The sequence below is a fragment of the Coffea arabica genome, chromosome 3e (genome assembly GCF_036785885.1).
Source record: "Coffea arabica cultivar ET-39 chromosome 3e, Coffea Arabica ET-39 HiFi, whole genome shotgun sequence".
Lineage (NCBI taxonomy): Eukaryota > Viridiplantae > Streptophyta > Magnoliopsida > Gentianales > Rubiaceae > Coffea > Coffea arabica.
In genome coordinates, this window is record NC_092315.1 from 12,500,589 (window position 1) to 12,516,993 (window position 16,405).

The window sequence follows — 16,405 nt, forward strand, 5'->3', positions numbered from 1 at the left end:
AAAAAAATTTTTCCAATAAAATGTTATAATATTACACTCTCAAAATCACCTAATCCATACAAATATCAAATACAACTAATCAAAAAAATAAATAAATAAAAACCTATCACTTCTATCTTCTTCCACCCATCACTACCCACTACCCCTCCCTCCTCCACAGCCGCCTCTCCCCCTCCTCTCTCCTCTCTCTCTCTATTTACGTATTTAAGGGATATTTAAAACTGTAGATAGGTCACAGTTCTCCATCTCATGTGCACTAAACCATTAATTTGTTTTGGAATCTATTGCTGCTTTATTAGTATACTGAGTTGTTGGAAGAAGTGTCGCTTAGGTTTATTTGGTTGCTGTCTATGAATGTTTGTTATGTCGTCCATTAAGCAATGATGGTTTTATAAATGGACCGTGCAAGCCTACCTACTTAGTTTTTTATAAGTAGACATTGGGTATTGTGAGTTCATTGTCTTAATCTAATCAACTCAGCTCTTGGTCCCCTTAAGAGACATAAGACGATTCACTAAAGTGATCAATGCTGTTAGTCCGTCTAATCCACCAAATTTGATTTTTACATTCTTTTGTCTAGGTGATGGGCCAAACTACTTAACCATTAAACTAAATTCTGGGGGTCGTTGAAGTCAATTAACCAGGAGTTACATTGGAGGGGAGGTGATTCATTTTTTATTTCATAAGTCCTTTGGTTTATGTTCTCTAAAGAAAGTTTTCCATAAATATCCGAAAACTTGTAATTTAAAACAGGCATTTAAAAGCAGAAGCATAGAGTATATCAAGTTTTATGCATCCAATGCAGTTATTATTCAAGTTTAAGAAATAAAGACTTGCTAATATCTTGTTTTAGAAATGATTTAGTTATGTTGGATTATCCAAGACAAAGGCCTCCCTTTCCTTCTTATATTGTTTTTTCTGGAATTTTTAACGAATGGAAGCTTTTTTCCCTTTTAACAACGTGTACCAAAAAAGTTTGAAGATTTTATCATTTCACATGAATTTTATTTATTTTAAGCAACTAGTAAATGTTGATTGACGTGGAAAGAAAGATATTACACAACGAAACGTAGAACCTATGCAATTTTATTCTACCTTAAAAAGGGAAATTTCAAGACAAAATTAAGTTGTAATAACCCGGACCAAGTAACTTTTTTAGTAAAAAGTAATGGGTTCAAAATATTTAAACCAAATTATTGATAACATGTTCTATCTGCCAATCAATACTCCAGAATTTTTCACTCTTTACCACTAGAATTCTCAAATCTATCACTATCTTATCTCTTTATCTGTATATTTTAGATATCTCAGCGTTTTTTACATTTGAGACACTTTTACAAGTATTTAAAATTTCATTTAAGGATAAAATACTAAAAAGCCCTATGTGGTTAAGCTAATCTACAGGAAAGTCCCTTATGGCTTCAAATCATATATTTCGACTCTTCATGGTTTGAGCTAATTTGAAACAGTAACGGAAATCAACAAAACTAATGGATGCGGATGAAATGACACAATTACCCTAATATATATAAACAATAAAAGATCTTTTAACAACCATCCTATTAAGCAAACTTATAGAAAATTCCCTACGGTTAAGCTAACTTATGAAAAAGCCCCCTATGGTTACATGTTACTTTTATTTATTTATTTATTTTGTGCATAAGAATAAGGTAAGTTTTATTTGGAAGTTTTTATTTATTTATTTTATGTATAGAAATAAGGTGAGTTTTATTTGGGAATTTGTATTTATTTATTTTATGTATCGAAATAAGGTGAGTTGTATTTGAGAGTTTTGGGTTGTTTTTGAAAATTTTATGAGTTTTAAGGGGTTTAATAGGTATATTAGCTAAAAATTTGAATCATAAAATTATTTACCATATTAAGCAACCTCAAACTTGTTAATTTAAATGATTTTTGTTGATTTTTCACATTAGTTCAAACCACGAGATACTGGATTATATGATTTAAAATCATAAGGGACTTTTTTTGTAAGTTTCCTTAATCACATGGGACTCTTTTCTATTATAACTCTAAGGATATAATAGATATATCAACTAGAAATTTGTTTGTTTCTAGTACAAATACTTGCAAAAGAAACGCGTGTATTTTCAACTCGTTAATTCAAACGATTTCTGTTGCTTTTTAAAATTAGTTCAAACCATGAAGTGCTGGGGTGGATGTTTTCAAACTATAGAGGTTTTTTTTTTAATATTCATTTAACCTCAAGATACCTTTCTATATTTTACTCTTTCAATTAACGGTCAAAGACATTTTTTATAAATTTATAATTTTCAAAATTACAACGTCTATAGGGGTGGCAATTCCTGACACGACCCGAAAACACGACACGAACCTAACACGAAATTAATGGGTTTGGGTTGAGGTTTTGGGAGTTCGGGTCAGAATCGGGTCGAACCCGATGAACCCGAAAAGAAAACAGGTCAATTTCGGGTCAACCTGTGGTGACCTGATATGACCCGATGTGACCCGTTTACGAATTAAAACTAATTTAATAAACATAAAAATTATTTTATCTAACTAAACTAAATCATTCTTTTTTTCCAAAGGCATTAATTACTTAATCCTAAATGAATTTATTTAACTTGTGTGAAGTTAAAATTATTATATTTGGACAAATAATATATGATGTTATTTTTTACTTTTATGTTGTTTTAATTTAAATTATATTTGGTTTGGGATAAAACACTTTTATGGTGTTTAATTTATTTTAGATTTGGTTTGAAATTATTTATTTAAATTTTTATTACTTGATGATGTAATTAATTTTGTGAAAAATTTGATTTTATTAGAAATTACAGTGATAAATTAATAAATTAAAATTAAGTTTCGGGTCATTTCGGGTCGACCCGCCAACCCGCCAACCCGAAATTTTCGGGTTCGTGTCAGGTACCCTGACCCGTTTCGGGTTGGCGGGTCGAGTTCGGGTCAGCAGGTTCTTTGTTATACTTAAGCCTCAACCCGACCCGCCAACCCGAACCCGACCCGTTTGCCACCCCTATCTATAATGCTACTAGAATCCTTTTTATATGAGATATGACACTCGGCCTGCGTTATGGTCTATATTATATATTCAATTCTATAAAACGAAAACAAGACAGAGGATTTACCAATAACAAAACATATCCTCCAGAACCCACCGGCTCCAGTTAAATCCTGCCCATGAAGCAGTGAGAACCTTACATCATCCAACACAGCTTTCTGAAACAACGATGCCTAGAGGATAAACCAGCTTTCACTATCGTATTACATCATTACAATATTTTTAATTGTTACAAGAAGTTTGGTAACCAAAAAAAAAAAAAAATTGCTCTGAAATGTCTTCATCCAAAGAGTCATAATTAGTGTATGGTAGAACTGATTACACCATTACACTATTTTTAATTAGGGTCTGAGCTACCGCCAATGCAACTTGATTTAACTCGTTGATTGTCTTAAAAAAACAAAAAAGAACTCTGTGATTGAAAATTTTGGTTTTTTTTTGGTAAATTTTTATACACTGACAGTATATACACTATTGGATCTATATGCATATCACATATATAAAATTTGATATTTAAATTTAAATTTAGATAGTATAGTCCCCGTCAATGTATACACTAATAGTGTAGCAAAGATTAATCCTTTTTTTTTTTTGGCAAAATAGGTTTGAGTTATCTAGGCGCATCAATGCAAGTCGCAACCGATCTCAAATGCTAATTGGCCTCTACACTCGGTCTCAAAGGAGAATTTGTACTACATAGTGACATTAACAAGGAGATAAATATCAATTACTGTAAGAATACAACAAAAATTATAATATAACTATTTAAGTCTTGGCAAAAGAATGCAATAATTACACAAGTAGTATAAAATCATTCCATTTTTTTTTTGTTTTCCCCAACAATCTCTTACGAAAGGTTATGAGCAAGCTTTTTGCATCTACCCTCTTTGTGAGAGTATATTTTGATATTCCAAGTAACAAAATAGAGATTTTTGTTTGTTGGTGCTTAAATGTTGCTGGCACATGCTGATTTGGTAGTTAGGATGAAAAAACAGGAGTTATTATTTCATAATTAAACTTCCAATTTGCTTAATACAAACTTACCATTCAGGTTGTCATCGCAGCCTTGTTCATCAATTGTACAGAAGAATGTTATTTTCTTGTCTCATGCATAGAACAAGAATAACAAAATATAATTCTAAGTCCCAAATCCTATGTCGATTTAAATTTTTTTTTAAGATATTATGATCCCAGGATTTGGAGAAGCATAAGCAAGGAACTCCCCATCATTTTCCAGTACAGCCATCTCCTTTTGCTCCAATATCAACCATGCTTCAATCCCACCATCTGATCCATCAACAAGAACCACAAAATTCTTATACATGGATTCTACCTCAGTACCACCTACCAAACTAGTCCAAATTGGTTTTCCCCAGCCAAAATCGACTTCATTTAATCCTATTTTGCACCAGCTGCTGAATTGGTAAGTATTTAAATCTTTGTTACTGCACTTTTCTCCCCAGTCTTCCAAAAACTTAATCATCATATCAAACCCTCCAGAACTAAGTAATTTTGGCACAAATTCATCCTTATTTTTTTCCTTAGCCAATCTTAGTATTTTCACTAATCTTCCAAATTTTACCTCCAATTCATCAATCTTATCATATTCTGCAACGATTGGAGAACCAATATTCCCAGCAGAATATTCTGGTAGAGGTGGCACCATTCTTCTTCGCAAATCTGCTGCATGAAATATTACTGATGGCTGTTGGAAACCCTTTACTACCTTTGCTGCAGCCATTGCATGCTTCCAGATGAAAGATGACACAACTTCAACACTTGTAGGATCCGGTACGCGCTTGCTGGAACCTTTCACTTTGAGATCAGATATTGCTGGTGCACTGAACACGAATCTTTTTCGTATACTTCTTCCATCTTTGAGTAAGGATCCCTTGACCACCACCGAGAAACCAAGCGGAACAGGTCTTTAGGAGGGAAAAGCACTAGCGATTCATACCGAGGATAAGGATGACCTGGTGATTGATCATCTTGAGAACCTCTAGAAATTGCAGCCCAACATTTCAGGAAAACACTGATAGTTGTCATATCAATGACCATGTGAGAGAAACACGTGAAAATCGCAACCCCACCACATGAAAATGTGTTGAATTGAACAAAAACTTGGAAAGGACCATCTTCATGGAACTTTGAAGAGGTGCCAAGCTTGTGAAACTGCTGAAATTTTGGTAGATTTAGTAGCTCGTTGATGTTGCAATGAACATGGGCTGTGACAAATAGAGCTCCTTTATCGTTGCATTCAATAGATGAATCATCCTTGTAGACGCCTGCAAGTGGATAATAGAGAGCTAAAGTTTGGGAAAGAGAAATTTTCAGTTGATGTGTGACTTGATTGATCGTCAAATTTGTTTCTTTTCTTGGATAGAAGGAGATAAATCTCACAAGAAATCTACCACTAATTTGATCGAGAAAGGATCTTTTGAAGATTGTTAGGTGATCAGGTGTTGGGATAGATGGTTTTATTATCTCTTGGGAAATGATCTCTACTTCCATTTTTACATCCAATTATTGATATTACTTGGATGTTGTTGCTATACGACTAGGATTATCTATATAACTACGTTTTCTAGGACAATTGCTCAATTAATTTTTTTTCACAAAAAAAAGATAACTAGAAAAAGAGAAGGGTAAATTACAAGTTACCCATTGGGATTCCGTGTTCTAATGCATAATCCTCTATTGTTTTCTAACATCCATTTACCCTCCCCACCCAGCCAGAGGTGATTTAATATAAAGTAAAAAATTGATGAAAAATGTCTCTGCTAACTATATTAGCTAAATTTCAATTATGTCCTTATTTAGATATTAAAGACAATAATCACTTTTTAAAAAATTAAGGGAAAATGAAGTGGACATTATTGAACCATACATAGTTGAATACTTAGTTAAGTGAATATTTCATATTTTAACATATTAATTGCACATTTTATGCGTAACACAAAATTTTTAAATACGTTTGGGTCAATCACGATAACTGGAGGTGCTTAGCATTCATTTTTCACTTTAGATAAAATCATAGTGATGAACATGTAGATATATTATACCATATATGAGGGTGTTGTGTGGTAAAATACAATACCACAAGGTGGTAAATAGTAATTTACCCACAAAAAAAAAAGGAAAAAGCCAAGAATAGCAACCAAATAGACTAAAAGGTAAAAGCAATAAGTTTTGAGATATGAAAGAAACCAGAACGTGAGATATAACTTCAGTTTGTATAGAGCTTATATAGAATAGCGGATTGGTTCAACTCAAAAGTGGTAATGTTCTATGCTAAATACGAAGCACGTATGGGTTTACACTAAATTCATCTCAAAGAAAAAAAAAGATTTAATAAAAATGCATTACTCTTATAGTGTAAGACAAAAATCCTATAACCCAGTATTGTTATGACAAAACCAGTCTGTGCATATAGTTTGAGGGGTAGATGGACGTTAAGGAATACTAGCCTTAGCATTGCTTTTTTATCTATTTAATTGGCTATGGGTTTAAATATAAAGTTTTGTCCTTTCCAAAGTTGTAAGTTCCCCACAGCTGCTCTAATATTCATGCACACTTGTATTACAATCTTAATGATTTCTTGGCTTGAAATTATTCTTTTTTTTTTTTGTCGAAACGATAGGATACTTTCATTATAGTAAGGGAAAAATTTACAAGTGCGAGCAACGGCTCGAGAGAACTTTACAAAAGTGTTCAAAGACACTGAGGAACATTCCTTTCCTCATCCACAATAATGCCTAAAGCATCAACACTTAATTTTCTACTATCTATCATATTTTCTTCCCTACTCAAGCAAAAGGAGCACATGCAAAACAGTCTTTTCACATTCACAATATCCTCCAGCAATGTAGCCATTCTGCTCCCCATAGGCTGTGTTTTTGTTAGTTGTTTCAGCAGCTCCTTGTTGGCAAAGTTGAGCTTGATTCTGCTCCAACGATATTGCGCAGCTTTACACAAGACTAACTTTAAAGCTAGTGCATCATCTAGACTTTGGTTCCCCAGGCTTCTTTCTTTCAGCTTCCATTCTGCAATCTTGGTGCCTGCAGTTGTTCTAACTGTTACTCCAATGCCTAGGTTGTTTTGACCTTTCCTTGTAGCTGTTGACAGGTCCATGATCATAGCTCCCTGAGCTTCATTGCCTTGGCTTTGTTGATCATGCATGTGGGCTGTTTCTTCTGTGCTCGTTCTATCTTTTGATTTCTCTACTTCCACTTGCTCCAGCCACTCTCTATGTGCTTTTTCTACTGTTCTCAGTGGTGGTGATCTAGTTGAGCTCTCAAACTCCTTCTTATTCCTATCTTTCCATATTTGCCACAAGATATTCGCCGTCAATCCAATATGTTCCTTCCCTTCTGGTCTTGCCCTTGCTTCTGAGATTCTAAACCACCATCTTCTGAATTCACCCTGCTGATCCTGAGCCCCCTCCCAGTGAATAGGTGATGCCTTCCAAATGTCAACCGTGTGGGGGCATGTTAGCAATAGATGTTCAACTGTTTCCTGTGCCTCACCACAGGTTCTGCATATTGGATCTCCTATTTTTGTTCTTCTACTCACGGCTTCTCTCACTGGTAAAGCTCCTTGTATACATTTCCAAATGAAGAGCTTGATTTTGTGCTTGATGTTAAGCTGCCAGAGTGTGTTCCACATCTGTGACACTTGCTGGCTCCCCTCTATATAACTCGAGCCAGCTACCTCTGAACCACCCTTCCTTACTTTCCTGTTGTTCTTCATTTGGATTTTGTAACCTGAATTGACCGTGTACTCCCCACCTGCCTGTGGTTGCCAGTAATAGCTGTCTTCCCTCCCTGACAGACTTAGGGGGATACTTAGGATCCTCTCAGCATCATTTCTGTTGAAGACTCTAAATATGGTGATCTTGTTCCATCTGTTGTGGCAAATGAGCTCATCCACTCTTTCCAAATCACAATTGTTTGGCTTAACTGTACTTGGCATTCCTGAGATTGTCTCTGGTATCCATTTATGCTCCCAGATTCGTGTATTCCTTCCATTGCCAATTCGCCTAATCAGTCCCTTATCCAGCAAACTTCTTGCTCCCATTAAGCCTTGCCAAATCCAGGAGGCACTTTTGGGGGGATTGCAATGAAGTATAGATTCCTTAGGGAAATATTTAGCTTTTAGCACCTTGCTCACAAGAAGATTTGGCTTGGTGAGGATTCTCCATACCTACTTCCCTAACATTGCTTTATTGAAAGCCTCAAGGTCCTTGAACCCAAGTCCTCCCTCATTCCTCTTACGTGCCATTCTCTCCAAAGAAGTCCAGTGCATTTTATTTCTACCACTTGTTTCTCCCCACTAGAAGTTAGCCATCAGAGCACTGATATCTTTGCAAAGTTTCCTTGATAGCTTGAAGCATGACATGACATACGTTGGCATGGCCATAGCTATTGACTTTAGCATTACCTCTTTCCCTGCTGAGCTGAGGAACTTGCATTTCCAGTTTTGAAGTCTTCTTTTGATGTTTTCTCGAACAAAGCCAAAAATCTGGTCTTTGGTTCTTGAAATCACCATCGGGAGACCTAAATATTTTCCTTGCTTTGCCTCATTCATCCCTCCTAATGCCTGGCGTACTTCCTCCCTTTGATCACTAATCATGTTTCTGCTGAAAAATACAGCAGATTTGTCTAGATTGATCATTTGACCTGAGGCAGCTTCATAGGTTTTAAGAATATTCATGATCTCAGTAGCTTGCTGCTTATCAGCTTTGCAAAAGATGAGGGAGTCATCAGCAAAGAAAAGATGGGTAAGTTCAGGTCCTTGCCTGCTGATTTTTAGTCCCTGAATTCTGTTACTCTCTTCAGCCTTCCTCAGCAAACTTGATAGTCCTTCAGAGCAGATCAAGAATAAATAAGGGGACAGAGGGTCTCCCTGTCGTATGCCTCTCCCTGGAGTCACAAAACCTTTAGCTTCTCCATTGCAATTGAAAAAGTAAGTTACAGTCTTCAAGCAGCTATTGATCCATTTGATCCATACCGGACAGAAACCCATCTTTTCCATCATAGCCTGCAAAAAGTGCCACTCTACCCTATCATATGCTTTTGCCATGTCTAATTTAATTGCCATGTATCCATAGTTTCCTTGTCTTTTGTTTTTGAGGTAATGCATATATTCATGTGCAATCATCACATTGTCAAGGATCTGTCTATCTGGGATGAAGGCAAATTGAGTTTTACTTATGCATTTATCCAGGACAGACTTCAGTCGATTAGCAAGGATTTTAGAAATGATTTTGTAGAGTACACTACAAAGACTGATAGGCCTAAAGTTCTTCAAACTGGTTGGGTGCAAGATTTTAGGGACCAGGGATATGACAGTATGATTAATTGATTTAAGCATGTATCCGGATGAAAAGAAGGCTTTGATTGCAGGGATAACATCACATTTGATGGTACTCCAGAACCTTTGGAAGAACAAAGGAGTCATCCCATCTTGTCCTGGGGCTTTTTCAGAGTTCATAGAAAAAAGTGCTTCATGAATTTCCTCCTCCTCCACATCTTTAATCAGACTTTCATTCATTTCCTGGGTTATGGATTGAGGAATACCATCTAGAACTTCTGACATATCACCCCTCCTCCCACTGTTAAACAACTCCTTGAAAAAATCTGAGATTTCAGCCACAACCTCCTCCTCATTCGTCGTCCATGAACCATTCTCTTTCTGCAAGGTTCTGATTCTGTTACTCACTCTTCTGCCTTTAACATAGGAGTGGAAGAACTTAGAATTCTTATCACCTTCCCTAAGCCAACTGATCCTAGCTTTTTGACACCAGAAATTTTCTTCCTCCCTATAAGCTACTTTCAATTGGTCTTTTATGTGAGCTAGGATATCTTTCCTATTGGCAAAACTCGAACCCTTAACTCTATCCAAATCCTTTTTCAGATCAGTAATTCTTTGCCTAGAATTTGCTTGGAAAGTATTCCTCCACTTCAAAAGCTCAATTATGCAATTTTTAACCTTCCTAGTGACTTTGAACATTCTAGATCCTTGTTCTTCCTTACTCCAAGCATTCTCTATCACTTGTTGGATCCCCTCCCTTTGGAGCCATCTTTTATCAAAATAAAATCTCTTCTTTCTTCTCTCTTTCCCCGGTTCAGTATCTAGTAAAAGCATAGAATGGTCAGACGCAAAAGTGTCTATATGTTGACATCTAGCCTTTCCAAAAACTTGGAACCAATCCATATTACACAAACATCTGTCCAACCTTTGCCTAACCTCTCCTTCATTATCCCAATGGTTGCTCCACGTCCAAGGTTGTCCCTCAAACCCAATATCTATAAGGCTGTTCTGATCTATGAAGTCTCTAAAGTCCTCGAAACTTCTCTCCTGCCTTAGAACTCCTCCCCACTTCTCATCATTGGACAGAATGTCATTAAAGTCCCCAGCAATAATGTATCTAGGTCCCCACAGATTTCTCCTATTACTTAGTACCCTCCATTGTTCTTTTCTGATCATAGGGTCACAGCTAGCATAAATCCCAATAAACCACCAGCTAACCTGAGTATCAGGATCTTCTAGCTTAGCTTCTATCGTGAAAGCAGATTTATACATCTCCAAGATGTTAGTATCCTGACTCCACAGCAAAGCCATACCACCTGCTTTGTTCATAGCTTCAACAGTCACATTACCATTACAATTTAAAACTCTAGTCAGTCTGTCTATCACAGGCTTCATATTCTTCGTCTCACTCAAGAAAACCAGGTTTGGAGAGGAGAGGTTATATACCTCCCTCAGATGGGGAACTGTCAAGGGGCTCCCCACACCTTGACAGTTCCACACCAAAACTCTCATGAACCTAGAGGGGTCCCTTTCAGGCAGGTCCCCCTAACCTCTCCCTTGAGCTCAGCAGAATAGAATTCTAACATAGGTTTAGTCTTTTTCCACTGGATTATATCAGAATTTGCTTCCTCCATCTCTTCATCCCTCAACAAGACTTTTCTCTTACCAGAAATCGAGTGACTTGCACCATTTTCATTTAACTCTTTCAAAGCTCTCCTGCCACTGGTTGGGGACTTCAGTCTTCTGAACATCCTCTTAGCTTGTTTGTCCTTAGCCTCCTGAACCTTTCCAGACACCATAGATTCCTGGTGGGTCACTAGCGCTCCTACAGAATCCTCATTGTCCACTAGTCCTTGATTTTGGTTCTGTATCTCTAACTCTCTATCCTCCTCCCTTACTTCCACTGCCATAGGGGACTGAATTTCTTCCTCAACCTGGATCACTAGTGGGAGATCAGGACCTCTCGTTTCTAGGTTCATGAGGTCTTCACTACAATCTTGGATTCCTCCCTTGTTTTCCTCAACTACTGGTGAGGCTCCCCTCCCCTGATCTTCCTTTGCCTTTTCCCTATCCTCCCTCTCTTTCTGCGAGCTATGGCCCTCCTTATCTGGTGACAGCAAGTTTTCTAACAGACTTTGATTCAAAAGGCTCCTGCTTCTATCTTGTTCAATCAATTCTCCTTCCTGGAATCTCCAATATTTTTTGTCACTCGACCCTTCATTCCTGGAGTTTTGTTTCTGGGGTGAGCTCCTAGTATTTCCAGCTCTCAACCAGGGCCCGTATTGATGGCCTCCCATGCTTCCCCCTGTCACTCTTCTATCCTTACAAGACCTCTCACTGTGTCCTACTAACCCACAACTATAGCAAAAATCAGGACACCTCTCATACTTAAAGGCTATCCACTTCAAAGCTCCTGCAATCTTAACCACAGTACCCCTGAGCAGGGGTTTAGACAGGTCAACTAACGCTAAAATTTTCAAGTGCCTGCCATCTTTTCCTCCATTCTGAGGGATTAGAACCTCTCTTACTTCTTTGAACACAACCCCTATCTTGTTTCCTACCTCTTTAGAAAGCCAATGAACTGGCAGATTCCAGAGTTGCACCCAGAGGGGCGCAGTCATAAAGGCCCTATAATCCTCTTCTATCCCTTCCTTCCACCTATTTAGGACAAGCAGTTGATTATCCATAACCCAAGGACCACCCTCTATACTTCTTTCCTTATCAACTAGGCTTGGGATGTTAAACTGAAAGATATTTGGCCCAAGTTCCATCACTGTTATATTCCTAGGGTAACCCCAAGCAGCAGTTACGAAATTTTTTACCCCAGTAAAGTTGACAACTTTCTTACCTATAACTCTTCCTATCAGGCTTTCCTCACAGGCTCTAACTCCCTGCTGGAGATCTCCCAATTCTAAAGTGGCTCCGAGAAGCTCATTCCCCTCTAGAGAGAATTTTTTTAGGAGCTCAGCCAGGTCTTCATCCATCGAAAAAGTCAGAAAATTCAGGAAAGTATTCCACTACACATCCAGGAGGAAAACCAGAATGTAGGAGGATCGGAACAGAAAAATTAAAAAAACAAACAAGGAAAGCTATCTGGTGTTTAGGAACAGCTACTAACAGGAAATGATGAGAAAAAGAAGAAACAAAGATGAGGATTGCACACAAATATACTTCTCTAGTCGCACTACCTTTAAACATTAGACAGATGAGATAAAGACACACAGAATCTCATTATACCTGTCAAACGCATACCATAGAGTAGTTCCTTCTGTCGCTTGGACTACTGCTTTCCATGCAACGTTCATCGATCATGTTTGCCACATTGATTACCCTTTGATTCCAGACAAGAATTGGAAGTGGAGATGTTCAGAAAAGTACGGGAGTGTTGGATTTTGAAAAGGTTTGATTTTGCTTACTTTCCCACCAACGGGGAAAGTAGCTCCTATCCCAAGAGAGAGCACCTCAAGTTAGAGAGAGAAAAACCTCTACGTAGAGAGAGGAACCCAAGCCAAGTTTGATCAGTGCTTTTGAAATTATTCATACAAAACCTTTTAGATTGTTTTGAAATTTGAGTGCTCGAGGTTAAACCACAAAAAATGTGTACAATGATTGATGAGAGCGCCAGGAAGATAATTATTTGCCACCTAACATCTAGAAGGAATCTAAGAGTGTGCTGTGTCCTATGGATAACCAAACAATTAAGCACCTATATTTTATGTCTCCCTATACCTCTGGAATCTGAGAACCGGTACAGAAGCTGCTGTTTGTTTTCACTATGGCTGGGGATTGAAATGAAGGGCTTAATGGGGCTGATCAACAGTACCTATATTGAGTCCGTGGGTAATCTGACTGGTTCATAGTTTGGTAATTACCAATATATCCCATCATCGATTTTCGTGTGCTGCCTAACTGTACATTTTTGGAGCAAGACTCTACACAGATTTAGAGGATTAGTCTGATCGACAGGCTACAATGCCCCTAAGTGAAAAAAAAATAGTACCTATATTGGAAAAGCTTTTCTGAAGACTGTACCTAGAATTAAATTGCTGCTACAATCTACCAAGTATGTAGACTTAAGAACTCAAAGGGGTTTGGAATTTTTTATATCCCTCTGAGTTTATCCATGGTAAGATTGTACAGGATGCATGTTAGAAGATCTTGTATCTACACTACAGTGTATAGAGGTGTATACAAAGATCACAAAACTTGTGTATAGCTAGAGCTAGGTGTTTCTTTTTCTATGGGCTCACATATATTTGTTGTGTCCGAATTACATAGTGATAGTTGGTTCTTACAATTTGATTTTGGCATTATTAGCAAATTTGGGCCATATATCATCTCACACAGTTGTTCCTGACAACTGTGCCAACTCCTTATTTTGATAATTATCTGCTGTATTTTTTTTATTGCACTTCTGTATGTGATTGCCTAATTGAGTCATTCCCCCTGCTTTGCATACAATTACTGTCAAATATTAATAAAACATTAGATTCTTAAATAATATAGTTTGATCAGAGGGTTAAGCACACTTTGCTCCACTGAAGATATGGGGTAGTATCACCTTACCTCTTCCATCTTTTAAAATATAAATTTTACCATCTCAAATTTACATCGTTAGTGCTTTTTAACTATTACATTTCACTTCCAAAATTACCCTCAGCCTCTTACTACCCAGCCCTAATACCTTGGACTAATACCTTCCAAATTTTTTATCATTGGACTAATACCTTTCCGGCTGGTACATGTTAACCAAAAGGTGCAATACAAAAACAGAAGTCAAGCCAAATTTTTTGCACTCTAACTTCATCAAATGAGCCAAATCCTAAACGTTATGCAATCTAACTTCAACAAATGAATCACAGTAACTCTTCCTCGAATTGCTCAATTTCATCAAAGTATAAAGTGAAAACCCTATTTTTGATGTTATTGCTACTTCACAGAATCACTTCAGTGCTTCTTAAATCACTTAATTTGTCCTCTTCGTCGACCGATTCAACCGTTTAATCAAGTGAAGATTCAGTGGGTATTTGGCAATTTTTTTTTAAATTTCTCTGAAAGGGTTTCAGGGCTTTTTTGAGATTTCTTTGCCCTGCTGATTATTGATTATTGACTATACATTTTTCACTCAGCAATAAGTTTTTTTTCTTTTTTTTCTCTTCCCTAGTCATATGCCTTTTTTCCCTCCAACATAAGGCTACAATTGTACCTTCACTAACAAACCATGGCTATTTAAGTCATTCGAAGACAATTTTTTTTTAGGGTTAAATGCACCAAATCCCGCTGAACTTTACTTTAAGTTGTGCTTTGCCCTCCTAAATTCATTAAATAAGCACCGTGTCCCCGCCTATTTGATATTTTAAGACAAAAGTACCCTTACTATTTTATTTTATTTCTTTTTTGTTTATTCATTCCCTTGTTTTTCTTTTTCCACTACTTTCTTTTATTTATTTCATTTTTCCTTTTTTACTAATTTCTTTTTTCACTTCTCACATGTCACTATTTTGTTTCATTTTCTTATTAGTATTACTAATTTATATGTTTATTGTAATAATCTTTTACTTATAATTTGATTCTTTTTTTATTTATTTACATTATTAGAAAATTTAAGACAAACTATATAGTATAAAAATTTGATATATGCTAGTTATAATGAAAAAATGCATATTACTTGTAAATTGAATGTTTAGGAAGATATTAGCAAACTAGAACTTTAAGTTACTTAATATTTAAATTATATCCCAAAAAATAAAGTAATTAATAATTTTATTTACTTTTTTATGTATAGTTGATTAACTGCTACTGTTTTTATTAACAACTAATTTATTCTAAACTCTAGACATATTGATTTAAGTAATGTATGAAATAGTTTATGCATAGAGATAATATATACTTTGTTATAGAATAGACTTTATGGTCATTACTGACAAGGGTTTATTTTACGTATTTTTAGTGTGTTTTATTAGTTAATTTTGGTTTGATTATTTAAGTTTTATAACTAAAATAACTAAGGTTTTGGTAAAAAACTACATTTTATGTTAAAGTGGCTAAATATTGCATTTTATGGATTTTTATGGGAAAAACTTCATATTTTGTAGGTTTAATGATTCAATCATCAAATGAAGTGCATTGAGAAGATATTTGGATGATTGAAGATGGATTAAAGTGAGGAAAATAAAATATGAAGTGTAAAAGGAAGAAATGCAATTTGAGGACAAAAATCAAGAAAAGTCAGCTTTGACAACTCAGACATATTTTCGTATTTTGACTATATCAGGAGCTACAATGATCGGATCAAGGTGATCTTGGTACCATTTTGAAGCTAAGAGATATATCTACATTTGGTATGAAGACATCAAAGTCCAATTCATCCGTTTTCATAGTCCAAAAGTTGAAATACCGAAATTCAACTCAGCTGTCCAAAGTGGAAAACAGAGTTCCGACCAGTGTTTAGTATTTTGATCATATCTCAGTCTACAAAGCTCCGATTTGGATGATTCTTGAAGCATTGGAAAGCTAACTCAAAGATCTACAACTTTGGTGTTTTGCACAAAAGCCAGTTCGGCCTGAATCATGGAGAAAATGGCAGTTGAAGTAAGGACAAAGTGAAAACGCGAGTGCACAAAACGCGAGTTGTAGACGCGTTTTGTAAAGGCGCGTTTTCTGGCCGAAATTCTGCAATTTGCTCAGTCAATTCTCTTGTGTTCATACCACTTTCCAGCTATAAGTTGCAAGAGAATTCGGTGCACATGCTTCAGAAGACAAAAGGGCAGACAAGGTGGCTTATTTTCAAGTCAAAAACATTTGTTATTGACTATCCTAACAAAGTTGAGATTTGGGAATCAAAATGTGGAATTTGACTTGGAAAAATGGAGCTCTTAAGCAGTTTATATGCAGAGACATTTTGGGTGGTCTGAGAAGGGGGAAATATACGGGAGAAGCTTGGAGTCTGCAAAAATGTAGCTTTTCCATTCTCTTATTGTTAGATTAGTTTAGTATAGAGTAGTAGTTCATCCTTCTTGTTTATTAGCTAGG

At 36.3% G+C, this 16,405-nt stretch overlaps 1 pseudogene; it reads right to left on the reverse strand.

Moving 5' to 3' along the window:
• Positions 1-4,068: 4,068 nt before the first annotated feature.
• On the reverse strand, positions 4,069-5,635 carry LOC113737374 (epi-neemfruitin B synthase L1AT-like; annotated as a pseudogene).
• Between the last annotated feature and the right edge of the window lie 10,770 nt (positions 5,636-16,405).